The sequence below is a fragment of the Ovis aries genome, chromosome 4 (genome assembly GCF_016772045.2).
Source record: "Ovis aries strain OAR_USU_Benz2616 breed Rambouillet chromosome 4, ARS-UI_Ramb_v3.0, whole genome shotgun sequence".
Classification (NCBI taxonomy): domain Eukaryota; kingdom Metazoa; phylum Chordata; class Mammalia; order Artiodactyla; family Bovidae; genus Ovis; species Ovis aries.
The window spans coordinates 96,911,775-96,931,020 of NC_056057.1; the positions used below are offsets into that span (position 1 = coordinate 96,911,775).

The following is a 19,246-nucleotide window of genomic DNA, read 5'->3' on the forward strand; positions in this document are numbered from 1 at the left end:
CATTTAATATCACAGTAATCCAAATCTATGCCCCAACCACTAATGCCAAAGAAGCTGAAGTTGGACAGTTCTATGAAGACCTACAAGATCTTCTAGACCTAACACCAAAAAAAAAAAAAAAAAAAAGATGTCCTTTTCATCATAAGGGACTGGAATGCAAAAGAAGGAAATCAAGAAATCCCTGGAGTAACAAGCAAGCTTGGCCTTCAAGTACAAAATGAAGCAGGGCAAAGGCTAACAGAGTTTTGCCAAGAGAATGCACTGGTCATAGCAAACACCCTCTTCCAACAACACAAGAGAAGACTCTACACATGGACATCACCAGATGGTCAATACAAAAATCAGATTGATTATATTCTTGGCAGCCAAAGATGGAGAAGCTCTATACAGTCAGCAAAAACAAGACCAGGAGCTGACTGTTGCTCAGATCATGAACTCCTTATCGCCAAATTCAGACTTAAACTGAAGAAAGTAGGGAAAACCGCTAGACCATTCAGGTATAACCTAAATCAAATCCCTTATGATTATACAGTAGAAGTGACAAATAGATTCAACAGATTAGATTTGACAGACAGAGTGCCTGAAGAACTATGGACGGAGGTTCGTAACATTGTATAGGAGGCAGTGATCAAAACCATCTCCAAGAAAAAGAAATGCAGAAAGGCAAAATGGTTGTCTGAGAAAGGGAAGTTAGTCAGTCGTGTCCGACTCTTTGCGACCCCATGAACTGTAGCCTACCATGCTCCTCCATGGGATTTTCTAGGCAAAAGTACTGCAGTGGGTTGCCATTTCCTTCTCCAAAAAACCACCTGGTGAGGAGGCCTTACAAATAGCTGAGAAAAGAAGAGAAGCTAAAGGCAAAGGAGAAAAGGAAAGGTATATCCATCTGAATGCAGAGTTCCAAAGAAGAGCAAGGAGAGATAAGAAAGCCTTCCTAAGTGATCAACGCAAAGAAATAGAAGAAAACAATAGAATGGGAAAGACTAGAGATCTCTTTAAGAAAATCAAAGATACCACGGGAACATTTCATGCAAAGATGGGCACAATAAAGGACAGAAATGGTATGGACCTAACAGAAGCAGAAGATATTCAGAAAAAGTGGCAAGAATACATAGAAGAGCTATACAAAAAAGATCTTAATGACCCAGATAACTACGATGGTGTGATCACTCACCTAGAGCCAGACATCCTAGAGTGCAAAGTCAAGTGGGCCTTAGGAAGTATCACTATAAAACACAGCTAGTGAAGGTGATAGAATTCCAGTTGAGCTATTTCAAATCCTAGAAGATGATGCAATGGCACCCCACTCCAGTACTCTTGCCTGGAAAATCCCATGGACAGAGGAGCCTGGTAGGCTGCAGTCCATGGGGTTGCTAAGAGTCGGACACAACTAAGCAACTTCACTTTCACTTTTCACTTACATGCACTGGAGAGGGATATGGCAGCCCACTCCAGTATTCTTGCCTGGAGAATCCCAGGGATGGGGGAGCCTGGTGGGCTGACGTCTATGGGGTTGCACAGAGTCAGACACGACTGAAGTGACTTAGCAGCATCAGAAGATGATGCTGTCAAAGTGCTGCACTCAATATGCCAGCAAATTTGGAAAACTCAGCAGTGGCCACAGGACTGGAAAAAGTACGTTTTCATGCCAATCCCAAAGAAAGGCAATGCCAAAGAATGTTCAAACTACCACACAATTGCACGCATCTCACACACTAGTAAAGTAATGCTCAAAATTCTCCAAGCCAGGCTTCAACAGTATGTGAACCGTGAACTTCCAGATGTTCAAGCTGGATTGAGAAAAAGCAGAGAGGAACCAGAGATCAAATTACCAACATCCACTGGATCATAGAAAAAGCAAGAGAATTCCAGAAAAACATCTATTTCTGCTTCATTGACTATGCCAAAGCCTTTGACTGTGTGAATCACAACAAACTGTGGAAAATTCTGAAAGAGATGGGAATACCAGACCACCTGACCTGCCTCCTGAGAAATCTGTATTCAGGTCAAGAAGCAATCGTTAGAATAAGACATGGAACAACAGATGGTTCCAGATTGTGAAAGGAGTACATCAAAGGTGTATATTTCCATCTTGCTTATTTAACTTACATGCAGAGTACATCATGCAAAATACCAGACTGGATGAAGCACAAGCTGGAATCAAGATTGCCAGGAGAAATATCAATAACCTCAGATATGCAGATGACACCACCCTTATGGCAGAAAGCAAAGCACTAAAGAGCCTCTTGACTGATGAAAGTGAAAGAGGACAGTGAAAAAGCTGGCTTAAAACTCAACATTCAAAAAACGAAGATCATAGTATCCAGTCCCATCACTTCATGGCAAATAGATGGGGAACCAGTGGTAGACTTTATTTTGAGGGGCTCCAAAATCACTGCAGATGGCGACTGCAGCCATGAAATTAAAAGATGCTTACTCCTTGGAAGGAAAGTTATGACCAACCTAGACACCATATTCAAAAGCAGAGACATTACTTTGCCAACAAAGGTCCATCTAGTCAAGGCTATGGTTTTCCAGTAGTCATGTATGGATGTGAGAGTTGGACGATAAAGAAAGCTGAACGCCAAAGAATTGATGCTTTTGAACTGTGGTGTTGGAGAAGACACTTGAGAGTCCCTTGGACTGCAAGGAGATCCAACCAGTTAGTCCATCCTAAAGGAAATCAGTCCTGAATATTCACTGGAAGGACTGATGTTGAAGCTGAAACTCCAATACTTTGGCTGCCTGATGCGAACAGCTGACTCATTTGAAAAGACCCTGATGCTGGGAAAGACTGAAGGCAGGAGGAGAAGGGGACAACAGATGATGAAATGGTTGGCTGGCATCACTGACTCAATGGACATGAGTTTGAGCAAGCTCCAGGAGTTGGTGATGGATAGGGAAGCCTGGCATGCTGCTGTTCATGGGGTTGCAAAGAGTCAGACACGACTGAGTGACTGAACATCAACAGACAATTAAACATCATATTCTGGTGACTCCATGGAGGAAATGAACAAGGAAATGATGCAAAGAACAAGGAAGTGATGCTGTTAGACAGAGAGTTAAGGAAAAGCTCCTCATGAAGCTAAGGTCTGAAGGACAATAAGCCGAGAGCCATGAAGGTGAGGAAAAGTGTACCAGGGAGAAGGAAAGAACCTGCAAGTCCCTAAAGGAGGGATAAGAGCTCAGAGAACACAAATCTGAGTGCAGTTTTCTGAGTGAGGGGGGATGGGCAGGGCCCAGAAAACTTAGGGCCTCACAGTGAATGGGCACTAACATGCTGTCCAAACAGTAGGGTTTTGAGAATAAAACAGAAGCTCTCTTAAAAACTGTATCTTATGTAAAAGGAGACATAAGATCACCCTCCTTAGACCAAAATAGGATTTGGGGTTATAAGTGCTCAAAAAAGTCACTGAAGGCTTATAAAAAGCAAACAAGTTTGAGAGGGTGATTTACAAAGACACATCCCCTTGCTGCTCTGGAGAACACGGACGTGGAGATGGGAAGAGAAGAGGCTGTTACAGAAATTCAGATGAAGTGGGTAATAGCTGCAGCAAGTCCTTGACACAAGAGCCAAAACAAGGATGGATTCAAGACTGTATTTTGGAGAAAGAATCAACTACTTGCTGATGTACTAAGGGAGGGGAAGAGGAGAAGTCAGGATGACTCCTGGTTTTCTGTTTTGAGCAGAAGGGAGAGAGAGCTGGGACTCAGAGAAGTGGACTCTGACCATTCTTCACAGCCAATCAGAATCTGTAATCTAGTGCTATGCTTGGGGAATTCCCCACACAGGAAGACCGATGGAAGCAGGATTTGCCTCTTGTTACACTATAGATGCTGAAAAATGCCAGCCTCTCTTATGACTAGAGCCTAAGTATGCACTAAGCTGCTATGAATGAGTCAGCTCCAGCTGGGCCAGTGAGTGAAGGGGCCGTCCATAAGTTCTATAAGCCTGTCTCGGATGACGTTAAGGGTGACCCTAAACGTGGTCTTCAGGGCTTCCCTGATGGTTCAGTGGTAGTGGGTGGGGAAGATCCCCTGGAGGAGGGCATGACTACCCACTCCAGTATTCTTGCCTGGGAAATCCCATGGACAGAGGAGCCTTGTGGGCTACAGTCCACAGGGTTGCAAAAGAGTTGGACACGACTTAGCGGCTAAACAACAACGAAATGTGGTCATCAGCAATTCCAGCTCCTTCATGAGCTGGAGAACGACCCAACAGCTTTCATGTGTGTGCATGAACACACATACATTGTGCTAATGAGAATCAGAAATTTGCATGAGGAGTGGCTCGGGCAATAGAAATGTGAGAACTAGTTTCTCAACCTTACTGGGGTTAAAGGTAGGCGGAATTCTGCAGACATGAAGTGACGTGACTTTACTATCCTACAGCATCTCACAGAGACGCAGTCACAACATCACCCCCCATCCAGAATGAAGTGCCCATAAAGTGGCTTTGGCAGGACTGAGTGGCTACTGTCACAGAACAATATAAAGGGCATACATAAAAGGACATGTGTTAAAAATCAATGTAGTGTTATGATTTGACAGTGGTACTTCTTATAACTGATCACATCAGAGTACCTTTCTGCCAAAAAATGAGATTGCTGGACAGGAGCATCAGCATATTTAATAAATTAAGGATGTGGGGTGGGGTGGTTACTTCTTACAAAGATGACTAGCTGAAAGTAGAGGTTTCCAAACCCCAAACTGTTGACATTTGGGGCTGAATGTATGCATGCTAAGTCACTTCAGTTGTGTCTGACTCTTTACAACTCTATGGACTGTAGCCCACCAGGCTCCTCTGTCTATGGGATTCTCCAGGCAAGAATACTGGAATGGGTTGCCATGCCCTCCTCCAGGGGATCTTCCCAACCCCGGCATCGAACCTGTGTCTCTTACATTTCCTGCACTGGCAGGTGGGTTCTTACCACTAGTGCCACCTGGGAAGCCCCTTGCGCTGGGTACTTTTGTTATGGAGAGTGTCCTATGCAGTGTGGGATGTTGTTAGGTCTCTAGCTACTAGATGCTAGTATGACACATACTACCCTTCCCAGCTGGGATAACTGGCAGAAGACGCGGGTTCAGTCACTGGTCGGGAAACTAAGATACCACAAGCCGCACAGCAGCTAAGCCCACTCCCCACAAGCAGAGAGTCAGCGGGCTGTGGCGGAGGATCCTACATGACCCAACAAAGATCCTGCAAGGAAGAAAGATCCTGTGTGCCACAACTGAGACCCAACACAGCCAAGTAAATAACTAAAAAAATTTTTTAAAAAAGGCTCAATCTGTGATGGAACGTGCTTGGAAGACTCAACGACTTTTCTCCTGTCTGATGACGCAGTTTCTATCCTGCTTGAAAACTCAATTACCTTACTTGAGCTCAGTGACAAAGAAAGCCATATCCTTCCATCATCTCTACCACTCTTCATGTTTTTCAAACCTGTGATAACAGTCAGATGCCTGAGAAAGACAGAGTCTAACCAAGAAGAAGTCTTCTACTTTAAAAAAAACATCTGCAAAAAGTCTAGCAAATAAGCCTGGATGATAGACTGTAAGGATGCTAGATCAGAGAAGGACAATCACAATTTTTATCAGGTTGAATTTCTCAATCTGGGTGTGCATACCAGGGATCTGGGGCCATCATGCTGACTCAACCAGCTGGAAGCAGTACTGTCTTCTTAGCTGGTTGACTGAACCAGAACTCAATGGTAGTCTACATATTAAAGTTGCCAGAAATTCTCTGTTATAATGAATAGGAAGTGTTCCAGTGGTTTATCATGTATGGTCTGCTCGCTCACACTCTTTGTTCCATCAGTTCAGTTCAGTTGCTCAGTCGTGTCCGACTCTTTGCGACCCCATGAATCGCAGCATGCCAAGCCTCCCTGTCAATCACCATCTCCCGGAGTTCACTCAGACTCACGTCCATCGAGTCCGTGATGCCATCCAGCCATCTCATCCTCGGTCGTCCCCTTCTCCTCCTGCCCCCAACCCCTCCCAGCATCAGAGTCTTTTCCAATGAGTCAACTCTTTGCATGAGGTGGCCAAAGTACTGGAGTTTCAGCTTTAGCATCATTCCTTCCAAAGAAATCCCAGGGCTGATCTCCTTCAGAATGGACTGGTTGGATATCCTTGCAGTCCAAGGGACTCTCAAGAGTCTTCTCCAACACCACAGTTCAAAAGCATTAATTCTTCGGCGCTCAGCCTTCTTCACAGTCCAACTCTCACATCCATACATGACCACAGGAAAAACCATAGCCTTGACTAGACGGACCTTAGTCGGCAAAGTAATGTCTCTGCTTTTGAATATACTATCTAGGTTGGTCATAACTTTCCTTCCAAGGAGTAGGCATCTTTTAATTTCATGGCTGCAGTCACCATCTGCAGTGATTTTGGAGCCCCCCAAAATTAAGTCTGACACTGTTTCCACTGTTTCCCCGTCGATTTCCCATGAGGTGATGGGACCGGATGCCATGATCTTCGTTTTCTGAATGTTGAGCTTTAAGCCAACTTTTTTGCTCTCCTCTTTCACTTTCATCAAGAGGCTTTTTAGCTTCTCTTCACTTTCTGCCATAAGGGTGGTGTCATCTGCATATCTGAGGTGATTGAGATTTCTCCCGGCAATCTTGATTCCAGCTTGTGTTTCTTCCAGTCCAGCGTTTCTCATGATGTACTCTGCATAGAAGTTAAACAAGCAGGGTGACAATATACAGCCTTGACGTACTCCTTTTCCTATTTGGAACCAATCTGTTGTTCCGTGTCCAGTTCTAACTGTTGCTTCCTGACCTGCATACAGATTTCTCAAGAGGCAGGTTAGGTGGTCTGGTATTCCCATCTCTTTCAGAATTTTCCACAGTTTATTGTGATCCACACAGTTAAAGGCTTTGGCATAGTCAATAAAGCAGAAATAGATGTTTTTCTGGAACTCTCTTGCTTTTTCCACGATCCAACGGATGTTGGCAATTTGATCTCTGGTTCCTCTGCCTTTTCTAAAACCAGCTTGAACATCAGGGAGTTCACAGTTCAGAGAGCTCAAATGACACTCCCTTCCTCAAGGTTTTGAGAAGTATTGTATTTCGTGTGCTCTAAAAAGGACATCGTTTCATGTCTCTGAGCTGAGGATGAATTATAAATTATTTTAAGGCACACTCTGGCAGTGTTTTTTCTCCCCTACATGGTTCGCAAAATATAGTGCATTTTATCTTTGATGGTGTTCTGGATTTTGATTAAATTTGGTGTGTTGTTGGGGGAATAGGAGCATGTTATTTTGACTGTTCATCAGCCTGGTATGCTGGTAGGCTGTTGATATTTCTGCCGGCAATCTTGATTTCAGCCTGTGACTCATCCAGCCTGGGATTTTGCATGATGTACTCTGCATGTAAGTAAAATAAGCAGGGTGACGATATACAGCCTTGACGTACTCTTTCCCCAATTTGGAATCAGTCTATTGTTCCATGTCCAGTTCTGTTGCTTCTTGACCTGCATATAGGTTTCTCAGGAGGCAGGTGAGGTGGTCTGGTATTCCCATCTCTAAGAATTTTTCACAGTTTGTTGTGATCCACACAGTCAAAGGCTTTAGACTGTAAGGAGATCAAACCAGTCAATCCTAAAGGAAGTCAGCCCTGAATATTCACTGAAAGGACTGATGCTGAAGCTGAAGCTCCAATACTTTGGCCACCTGATGCAAAGAGTCAACTCACTGGAAAAGACCCTGATGCTGGGAAAGATGGAGGGCAGGAGGAGAAGGGGATGACAGAGGATGAGATGGTTGGATGGCATCACTGACTCAATTGACATGAGTTTGAGCACACTCCAGGAGATGGTGAAGGACAGGACGGCCTGGTGTGCTGCTGTTCATGGGGTTGCAAAGAGTCAGACATGACTGAGCGTCTGAAGAACAATGACAACGACATGCTGGTAGGAGCTGCTGCTGATTTCAGTGGGAATGGACAGCACGTTCCTTGGGTAGCGGGGCATGAACAGAATTTCATTTCCAGGAAAAAAGTGGGTACCATACCCTTGTGGCTTGTACCCTCGGGGCTTCCCTTGTGGCTCAGCTGGTAAAGAATCCACCTGCAATGCGGGAGACCTAGGTTCTATCCCTGGGGTGGGAAGATCCCCTGGAGAAGGGAAAGACTGCCCACTCCAGTATTCTGGCCTGGGAAATTCCATGGACTGTATAGTCCACGGGGTTGTAAAGAGTCGGACACAACTGAGAAAGTCCTTCTCTTCTACCACACCCTAGCATGACTTAGAAACTGAACAACCATATCCGAGGCAGCAGGACCAGCATGGTAATCAGGGTAGTCTGACGAGGGGAACTGGACAGTGGCTAATAATCATGTGTTTTTTAGGATCAAAATGGATTAAAGTGCTACCTCTGAGCCCAGCAAACTGAGACCTAGGCTGAATCACCACAGTAGAGACACAAGCAGCTGCTCGTTCAGGTATCAGGACTGAATCTTTTCACATTCTCAGATGATGTGATGATAGCAAATGAATGAAGGACAATAGCAAATACCAGAACAGTTAAAAATTGATTTTTTAAAAAAGGCTAATAAAGCAGTAAGGGAAATAACCCTTGGTGATGACCAAAGGGGAATAACAACCCAGAAAGGCATAAATACAAAATATGAGGTATAAAACCAGTAATATATTTATAATATAGGCCATTATGAGCAAATGCTAACAAGTTTGAGGCATGTTTCTCCACCCTTACAGCAGCAAAAAGTGGAGAAACGGAAAATTAATGACTTTTCTTGAACCCACTGGCGAACTTGGGTCATGGGCAAACAACAACTAGCCTGAAAACTGGAGAGTCAACCACAGGGAGAAACCAGACTCAAGGGTTTGCTTACATGACAGAATTTGGCAAGAAGATTAAAGTTAAAATGTTTAATGAATTGCTAAAGGCTGACCATGGGCTCCTGTAAAAGTGGAAACCTGAGAACTGCCGAAATCAAAAGCTTTACACACTTGTAGAGGCTCCCCCAGCACCAGGAAGGCCACCAAGGGCTGGTAAAGATGCCCAGAAACAGCCTTGAGAAAGCTTCCCCCGTGGGGCTGGCTGCAGAGAAGAAACAGCAGTGAGGGCTGACACTCTAAACAGCAACCTATCACCTGGGGGGAAAAAGCCTGACTTGTCCGTGGACAGCAACCAAATCTATGGCCTGAGGCCACTGGTGGAAACCCCACCACAGCTGGGGGAGGAAATGACAGGTACCGGTGAAACACCACGGAGATGCTGCCCAGATCCATCACCCCTCTCTCTGCTGGAAGACAAAGGCATTCAGCTGCAGGAGAAAGGTAAAAAAGCATCACCTGAAGGAAGTGATGGAAACCCACTGCAGCTGCGGAAGGGAACAAGAAAAATAAAAAAGCTCTTTGCTCCTGGGAGAGGGCAGGAATCTGTGCTAAGTCCAGCAGGATTTCTAGAAAAGAGACAGGAACACTAGCAGAGCCCACACCCTCCAGCCCCAGGTTCCAGTGCCTTTGCAAATATCTGGGAATATGCTTCTACCCTGCCATGAACTCAAAATGCTAGCAAGTATGAAGTAAAGATAAGTGGAGTATAGCTGGAGGGGGCTGCCAAAGTCAGGTTCCCTGGGAGCAGCAGAAAGGAAGACTGACAGGCAAGCAGGGACCAAGGTCTCACCTGTGTAACATCAAGTTAGGGGTTTGCTTCTTTGTTTTGTTTTTTGTTTCCGTTTTGGTTTCCCTTTCCCTTTTGTTTTTGATGGGCACCATTTTTTAAGTCTTTATTGAATTTATTACAATATGGCTTTATGTTTTGGTTTAAAACACCTGGTATCTTAGCCACTCGACCAGGGATCGAACCTGCACCCCCTGCATCTGAAGGCAAAGTCTTAACAGCTGGACTGCCAGGCAAGTCCCCAACATTAACTTAAAAGCTAACAAGTCAGCCCCACTGATTAGATGAACATAAACCCTCACGCTGACGACACAGCAGAAGAAAAGCCATGCTTCAGGCAACCGCTGATCCACAAAGGGACGTGCACAGTGTGCGGCTCCTCTCACTTATTCACCCGTTTTTGAGGTTCATCCATGTTGCGGCACATGTCAGTTTTTTATTTTTATTGCCGAATGATATTCCGTGGTAGTCTACATTTTGTTTTCCTGCTCGTCAGCTGACGAACATTCAAGCTGTTTCCACTTTTTAGGTATTATAAACAGTGCTGCTCGGAACATTTGTGTACAAGTTTTTGTGTGGCTGTTTCATTTCTCTTGGGGATATACCTAGGAGTGGAATTTCTGGGTCACATGGTAACTCTATATTTAGTGTTCTGAGGAATAGCCAAACAATCTTCCAAAGTGGCTGCACCATAGTACATGCCCACCAGCAGTGTATAAAATACAAGATGAGCCTGGAACATCTTGTAACAACAGAAAGTAAAGAAGCGCTTAAAAAAAAAAGGCAAAAACAAAATAGTAGGCAAGTCCAGCTCTCAGGGAACCAACCTGAGAGCTCCCAATAGACAAACCTGGAAAACTCTGATCAACAAAATTAAAAAATATGAGACCGAGGGGAATCCCCCTGTCAATGCAGGAGACACCAGCTTGATCCCTGACTTGGGAAGATCCCACGTGCTGCAGAGCAACCAAGTCCATGAGCCACAGCTACAGAAGCCCACGTACCCTTGAGCCCACACTCCCCAACAAGAGAGGCCACCGCAGTGAGAGGCCCACGCCCTTGCTCGCCGCAACCAGAGAACAGCCACAATTTGGAAGAGATGAGACATGGTGAAATGCAGTGGTCTATTCTGGAACAAAAAAGATCATTAGTGGACATGCTGGTTAAATAGGAATGACGTCTGTAGGTTAGGTGATAGCACTGTACAGTTAATTTCCTAGTTGTGATAAGAGGACCATGGTTTATAAGATGCTAATATTAGGGGAAGATGATGGAAAGGTATCTGCCACTCTGCATCATCTCTGCAGCTCTTCTGTAAATCTAAATTACTTTAAAGATTTGTAAAAATGTCTTTCAGTATTTATTTTGGTTGCTTGGGTCTTAGTTGTGGCTCGTGGCATCTTCCATGGCAGCTCAGACTCTCTAGTTGTGGCTCGGGCTCAGTAGTTGTGGCCCGTGCACTTAGTGTCCCACGGAACGTGGCTCCATACAGGTAACAAGCAAATGTTATTAACACTGGTGGCAAATAAGTTACTTTAGAATCATAGACTAGAGTATCACACAGCACTGAAAATCAGAGACAGGTATTATATTGTTACATATATGTTTATCTGTGTAATATACATATTATGTATTATGATACATGTATTAGGGCTTCCCTGATAGCTCAGTTGGTTAAGAATTCACCTATAATGCAGGAGACCCTGGTTCAATTCCTGGGTCAGGAAGATCCACTGGAGAAGGGATAGGCTACCCGCTCCAGTATTCTTGGGCTCCCTTGCGGCTCAGCTGGTAAGGAATCCACCTGCAGTGCGAGAGACCTGGGTTTGATCCCTGGGTTGGGAAGATCCCCTGGAGAAGGGAAAGGCTACCCACTCCAGTATTCTGGACTGGAGAATTCCATGGACTGTATAGTCCATGGGGTTGCAAAGAGCTGGACACAACTGAGCAACTTTCACATATGTGTATTAACGTGAATCAATCTAAAAACTATACTGAACAACAAAAACCAAAACAAAAATGTATCTGGTTTCACTTATAGGGTTTACAATCTACAAAATTAAACAATATAATTTTAGAAACAGAGACACAGAAAACATTTACATTATACACAGAATTTAATACTAAATTTAGGATAACAGCCACTTCTGGGGGAAATAGGAAGATGCAACAGGGACATCTGATTTTTTTTCCCTCCAAGGAGGGAGTGGCTGATGGTGTTGGATGATGAAACTGCCAACATGGAAGTTCCTGGCAACCTCAACTTGCAGTTTCCATGGGAACAGTGCAGGTGGAAGCCTAACTGGGGCTGATAGAAGATGAGTAAATGGCAGGGAAGTGAGCTTGTGTGTGTAAATAACTTTATCATGCTGACAAAGGTGCTAAGTTGCTTCAGTCGTGTCCGACTCTGTGACCCCATGGACTGTTGCCTGCCAGGCTCCTCTGTCTATGGAATTGTCCAGGCAAGAATACTGGAGTGGTTTACCATGCCCTCCTCCAGGGAATCTTGGGATGGAGCCCAAGTCTCTTACATCTCCTGCACTGGCAGGCACCTGGGAAGCACAAGAACTTTATCAAATGTTAGCTATTAAAAGGAGTGGCGAGCTATTAAAAGGCAGTTGCTGGAAAGGAACTGCAGTAGTCAGGAAAGTTTTGCTTTTCTCCTTGAAGGTGAGAGATGCTAGAGCTGAGAAGGATGCTCCTTTTGTTTCATTCCCTCCTTAAGATGCAGAGGGAGACACCCATGTATTAGATGGTAGGATACTTCTGCCTATGAAACCAGAGGGAAGAAGATGGATACAGCCATCAGGACATTGGAAACGGTGGTAACAGGAAGACAAGTTTCCATTTGACATCCTCAGTTCTCTCAGCCAAGTCTAGAGGAAATCAGTACACCGACAAGGATGAAATAAGAGAGGAGGAGGAGCAATGTGGAAGCGAAAGTATGAAATACTCATTAGGGCAGGAAAGGGAGCAGAGTGCCAAAGAATTGATGCTTTTGAACTGTGGTGTTGGGAAGACTCTTGAGAGTCCCTTGGACTGCAAGGAGATCCAACCAGTCCATTCTGAAGGAGATCAGCCCTGAATATTCACTGGAAGGACTGACGCTGAAGCTGAAACTCCAATACTTTGGCCACCTGATGTGAAGAACTGACTTATTTGAAAAGACCCTGATGCTGGCAAAGACTGAAGGTGAGAGGAGAAGGGGACGACAGAGGATGAGATGGTTGGATGGCACCACTTACTCAATGAACATGAGTTTAAGTCAATTCTGGGAGTTAGTAATGGACAGGGAGGCCTGGCATGCTGTGATCCATGAGGTCGCAAAGAGTCAGACACAACTAAGTGACTGAACTGAATAACTGAACTGAAGGGAGCCTACTAGAAAAATGGTGCTCAAACTCTAGGGAGCATCAGAATCACCTGGGGAGCTTGTGAACATACCTGTTTAGGAACTCAGCCCAAATTTCTGATTCAACAGATCTGGGGTGGGGCATCACAGTTTGCATTTTAACAAGTTGCCAAGTGATTCTGTTGCTGTTGGTCTGAGGACCACACTTTCAGAACCACTCAACCGGAAAAACACAGGATGACTGTCAAGTGGTATCTGGTGCCAAATTGGGCCAGAAATCCAGAATTTAAAAATAGTAACCCAATCAGCCACTGTGTGATTTTTTTTTCCTTCCACTGTCTGCAGGTAGGCATAGGAACAGGAGACGGGGTTCACCTGGGAATGGAGTTTTTGCCAGGTGAGTTATGATGGCAGAAGATGCAAGAGACCTCAGCATATTTGTAAGGTTGGGATTATAATGGTAGATGGTGACGTATAGGGTGGATAAAACAGACAGGGGCTGAGAGGCAGTGACAAAGTCATGGGTCATCAGAGTGGCTGCCTTCTGTTCAAGCAGTGTGGTCCAGGTATACCTGAGCAAAGGAACTGGAAGGGAAAGAAACAGTGATCAAAGAATGAAATGCAGAGGTGCTGCGCAGCGTGGGGATGATCAAGTTCAGGGGGTGAAATGGGAATACCAGCGGGGGAAATGGCAACCCACTCCAGTGTTCTCACCTGGAGGGTCCCAGGGACGGGGGAGCCTGGTGGGCTGCCGTCTATGGGATCGCACAGAGTCGGACACGACTGAAGCAACTTAGCAGGAGTAGAGATGGAAAAAGGTCAAGAAAATGGGAGGCCAGGCTATTTAAGTGTTTATCCGAGTGTGTACTGAGCTCCCCAAGAAGGAGGATGGGAATCGACATAGAGGAAGGAATGAGTGGCGGGGAGTGAAGAGGTGGGCAGAGAGCAGCAGTGAGGAGCTGAGAATGAAGCTGGTGTGAAGGGTCGAGCTAGCAAGGAGCCAGTTCCTCCCCACGCTGACCTCCAGCGGGGAGACCAAACAGGAGCGGGCGAAGAAGGCTGACTCCACTCCTCTCCCCTGGGATGAGAGGAGCACTGTTCTCAGTCTGAGGCCCTGCTTTCTCCGGCTCCTGGCCATTTTCTTATCTGGGATGGACTCTGGACTATTAATAGCAGGGGGAAAGGAAGCTCAAAAGAATGCCCCAGGAAGAGGGTGTGCACAGGGAAGGCCACGAGATGGGAGGACCTAGGCCTGGACACCAGCATCCACCCCCTCGTCTTTTGTTTCCTCCAGTTCACCTCCCCTGAGTGTGGTTAAAACCAAGAAGCTTCTTGGGCAGCTAGGGGGAGGCAGCGAAAGGGGCAGAAACCAGGCAGGATGAACCAACATCTTCATGGAAGGATGTGATCAAGGAAGGCGCAAAGCCAAATGGAAGCCTCTAGTCCTGGTTCTCTGAGCCCCAAGGGTGGGAGGCAAGCCCTTGGCCCTCTTGAAACCTGTGAAATGGGCTGTGTGGCTTCTAAGGTCTCCCAAGAAGGTATATGCAACTTTCCCAAGCACAACGCTGCTTTTGACATGGTAACGGAGCCAGCGGAACCAGCCACTTCAGAGGCCAGCTCCTTTCCAAGAGCTGTCTGACCTTGAAATGCTTTCTCCCAGCCTGTGACATACATCTGCTTCGGAAGCCACCTCCTTCCCTCCCAGGAGCAGGCTCTGTGCATGTCGGGGGAGGGCGCGCTGTGATGCTGCCGCAGGCTCAGCCTGGTGGGAATCTGAGCCCTGCCCAGCTCTCTAGGGCCCCCCATCCTCAGCACCCCAATCCTGCTGCCCCTCTTGAACTGGCCCATTTATTATTGCCAGGCTTCTGTATGGCAGCTGGGAATTCACTTCAGTAGGAGTTGGGCAGGATGGGGGGAGCTTTGGAAGGACACAGACCCCCAGACTCTTGGGTGGGGCAGGGACCTGGGGCTGTCCTAGGAGCTGAGAGGAGCTGCAGGCCCACTGTTTGCCTGGCCAGGATGTTTCCCCACGGCCAGTAGATCAGACGTCCTCTCTTCACCCTGCATTCGGCCCCCTCACACTCCCTCTTACCCTCATTTTGAAAGATCGGATGCCCCCTCCCTTGCCACCATGTACTGTCCCTGCCTCCGTGCTTCTAGAGTTTTGTTGAATCAGCCGCCTGACCTTGGAACTCATTTTCCCAGCCCGTGACATCTGCTGCTTGCACCTCTTCCCTCCAGGAGCTGAGCTACACTCCTTGCTCCAGGTGGGTCTCAAGTCCCACACCTGGGGGTCTGGCCACCCTCCCCAGCCACTCCCTCCTGCACAGCTGAGAGCTCCAGGCCTTCCACCAGGGGGCCTTTCTGGATCTGCTTCTGCCTCAGCCGAGTCCTGTCCTTGGAGGCTGCCTGCTCTGGTGTTCTGCCCTGGGTATCTCATTAGTCCTCTGCGTGGTGAGAAGTAAAGTGTTAGTCACTCAATTGTGTCCAACTCTGCAACCCCATGGATTGTAGCCCACCAGGAACCTCTGGTCCATGGAATTCTCTAGGCTAGAGTACTGGAGTGGGTAGCCATTCCCTTCTCCAGGGGATCTTCCCCGCACCAGGGATCGAACCCAGGTCTCCTGCATCGCAGGCAGATTCTTTACCATCTGAGCCACAATGCTTGTCCTCTGTGGCTGTAACAAAGTCAGCTACCCCCCCAAAAGTTCTTAAGCTTGTGGGGGGCAGGGAGGGAGGGGGAGCCTGACCTGGGTGAACAGCATCGGCTCGGGGTGGCGACAGCTGGGAAAGGGGGTCAGGGCTCTGGGCTGCAGGCCCAGGGAGAGGAACAGGGAGGCGGACTCACCTCACCTCGACCGCCTGGCTGCGGGCACTCTCCCGGGGCTGCGCTGGGCCTGGGAGAGCCTGGACCCTCTCTGGGCCTCGGGTCCTGTGTCCTTGGGCTGCCACAACAGAAACGGGGGTGCTTACAAGAAACCGATTCCCTAACAGCTCTGGCGGCCGAAGTGAGAGATCCAGGTGTCGGCAGGACTCCGCTCCGCCTGGGGGCTCCACGGGGAACCCTTCCTTGCCTCTTCCGGCGTCTGGGGGCTGTTGGCATTCCTTCACTGGCGGCAGCATCCCTGCCATCTCCACCACCAGGGCGGGGCCACACTGCTGCCTCCTCCCCCCGCCGCTATGTCTCTGAGTCACTGAATCTAGGGCCCATGCAGATACTCCAGGATGACCTCATCCTTAGCTTAGTATCAGCAACATTAGCAAAGACCCTCCGTCCAAAGACAGTGATCACCAGTTTCAGGGATTCGATGTCCTTATCTTTTGGGAAGGGTGGGTTTTTTTTAGACTGCCATGGCCCCCACCTGAAAAATGAGGACAATAATCTTTGAGCCTTCTCTGTACCCCTCCAAATGGCCCCCTGCTTGGACGGAGGGCCCCAACGATGCGCCTGGCCAACTTTCCTGGCATAAGGGGTGCTCTGGGACTGAAGCTCTCTCTCCCCCTCAACTTGGATGTTGAAGCCCTACCCCCAGTGCGACGGTATTAGGGGTTGGGGTCCCACGACAGAAGAAGAGAAGTCACCGGAGCTTCCAGTCTCCGCCACATGAGGACACACCAGATGGTGGCCATCTACCAGCCAGGAAGAGGGTCCTCACCAGGAGACGACTCTGGCGCCACCCTCATCTCAGACCTTCCAGATCCCCGAACTGTGAGACAGGCGGGTCTGCTGTTTAGGCCACCCTCATTGTCCCCGTCAGGCCAAGTGGTCAGGCAGACAAGTGCACCCATAGGTTCTGGCCATGCTCCATCCGCCCTGTCCCTCCCCCAGGGCCCGGCAGCTCTGACTCCCTGGTGCCTCGGCACAACAGAACAGCGCCCCAGGGGGTTATCAGGCCCAGCTCCTCTGCATCGCCTCTCCCGGAGGGACTCAGAGCTGCCCCCTCGGGGAGATACTTCCAGGCATTCTTCAAATCTGGAATTGTTCTGCCCTTATCAGCTTGTTTCAGCTGGCCTGCCTGACACTTGCTCCCAGGGTGGGGCCTTGTCTGGCAGTTTCCCAGCACCGGAGAGGGCTGCCACTGTCCAGCACGGGTATCTCCCGGCCACAGAGAAGGGCAGGCTCCCCTCGGGCACCTTGCTCCCCACAGGGGTGGGCGCTGTGGCCAGAGGACCTGCTCCTCCTCTTTTCCAGGCCAGCAGTTCTGCCTTCTTTCCTGGCCCTACACCTGGCGTGTGGCCCGAGCCTGAAGCAGGGGGGTCCAATGGGGACACACTCCTGCCCAGTCCTACACTGTGACCCCTTCCCCCACCCTCACTCTGAAAGTGGGACCGGTGGGGGGGGGGCAGGCGGGCGGGGTTAAGAGCCCGCAGCTGGGAGCCCAACCCACTGGGTTCAAGCCCTGTTCCATCGCACCCTGATCATGTGCCAGGCACGTGTCTTCACTCTGGTCCTCAGTTTCCCCTTCCGTCAAAAGTGGAGGAAGGTGATTAATGGTAACTATAACTCACACCTCTAGGCATTTAGAGCAGTGAGCACACAGGGGAAATGCTCAGGTATTCTAAGGGAGCGGGGAAGAGTCTCAGATTCCTGCCAAGTCAGGTCCCCACCATCTCCCCTGAGATGTTCGTGTCGCAGACCGGGGGATGCGAGGCTCTCCCCAGCTTTCCCAGTGAGGCCTGGCGTGTAGGGTGGGGGAGATGACAGCACCAGGGTGACTGTGGTCCAGTGAATTCTCAGACCAGGGGGTAAGCCAGAATTTTCTTGGAGAAGGAAGAGGAACCGGAAGCCAGGGTGTGGCCTGGCTCCAGGGAAGTGTTTCCTCACAGAGAAGCCTAAGGGAGAGGCGGAGCAGAGACAGGCAGTGAGGCAGGGGCTTTCCTGCAGGCTGCCCAGCTACCCCAGAGGCAACTGGCAGCCTGAGCCTCCCTTCTGAGAGAGCCGTTTAAGGCCGACTGGGCTCCAGGACCGGGGTTTGGAGTTAGGGACCACATGGTGGGCTAGGGAAGGGATGCTGGGCACACCCCTCTCCCTCTCAGCCTGGGCTTCCTCCTCCGTGAAACAAAGCTTCAAGTTTCAAAACAAAGTTTCCATGAAACTTCTGCTTCCTTCCCCAGCCCAATCCTGAGGGATGTGGGGGATGATGAAAGAGTCTGAGTAAGCGTCTGACTCTGGGTGAAGAAGGTGAGCAACTCATATATTAGGATGTATTGACCGGAAGACCTACACAGACATTTCTCCAAAGAAGACACACAGATGGCCAAGAGGCACATGAAAAGATGCTCAACACTGAATCAGTAGGGCATGCACATCAAAATGACAAGGGGGTATCACTTCACACCGGTCAGAGTGGCCATCATTGGAAAGTCTACAAATAACAAACCCTGGAGAGGGCGTGGAGAAAAAGGAACCCTCAGCTATTGTTGGTGGGAATGTTAAGTTGGTACAGCCACTATGGGAAACGTTATGGAGGTGCCTCACAAAACTAAAAATAGAGTTGCCATATGATCCAGCAATCTCACTCCCGGGCATGTAACCAGACAAAACTATAATTTGAAAAGATTCATGTTCCCCTATGTTCACAGCATCACTATTCACAATAGGTGAGAAACAGAAGCAACCTATTTGTCCATCAGCAGAGGAATGGATAAAGAAGACGTGGTGCATATACAATGGAATGTTGTTGTTGTTGTTGTTGTTTAGCCGCTAAGCTGTGTCCAACCCTTTGGGACCCCTAGTGACCCTGAAGCTCACTAGGCTCCTCTGTCCATGGGATTTCCCAGCCAAAATAATAGAGTGAGCTGCCATTTCCTACTCTAGGGGATCTTCCCGACCCAGGGATTGAACCCATGTCTCCTGCACAGGCAAGTGGATTCTTTACTGCAGAGCCGCCAGGGAAGCCCCATGGAATATCAGTTGGCAGACTGACTCAGTTGTCCATAATACATTCCTTTTTCAATAGAGTCCATATATAAGTGATATTTATGGTATGTGTCTTTCTCTTTGACTTATTTCACTTAGGATGATAATCTCTAGTTACATCCAAGTTGCTGCAAATGGAATTATTTCACTCTTTTTAATGAATGGACTATTACTCAGTCATAAAAAAGGATGAAATAATGCCATTTGCAACAACATGCATGGACCTAGAGATCATCACACTAAGTGAAATAAGTCAGAAAGAGAATGACAAATATCTTACACTATCACTCATATATGGAATCTAGAAAAAAGAATGTACCTA

The 19,246-nt window shown here is 47.8% G+C and overlaps 1 protein-coding gene and 1 long non-coding RNA gene across 2 annotated transcripts in view; one reads left to right on the forward strand and one right to left on the reverse strand.

The window, feature by feature from the left end:
- The window catches only part of PODXL (podocalyxin like), a 52,319-nt gene that overhangs the window by 12,480 nt on the left and 20,593 nt on the right, over positions 1–19,246 (reverse strand). The gene's annotated exons all lie outside the window — the stretch shown is intronic.
- On the forward strand, positions 5,789–15,485 carry LOC132659708 (uncharacterized). The gene is made up of 2 exons (XR_009600447.1): positions 5,789–13,401; positions 15,246–15,485. It is a non-coding gene; the product is annotated as an uncharacterized LOC132659708 (long non-coding RNA).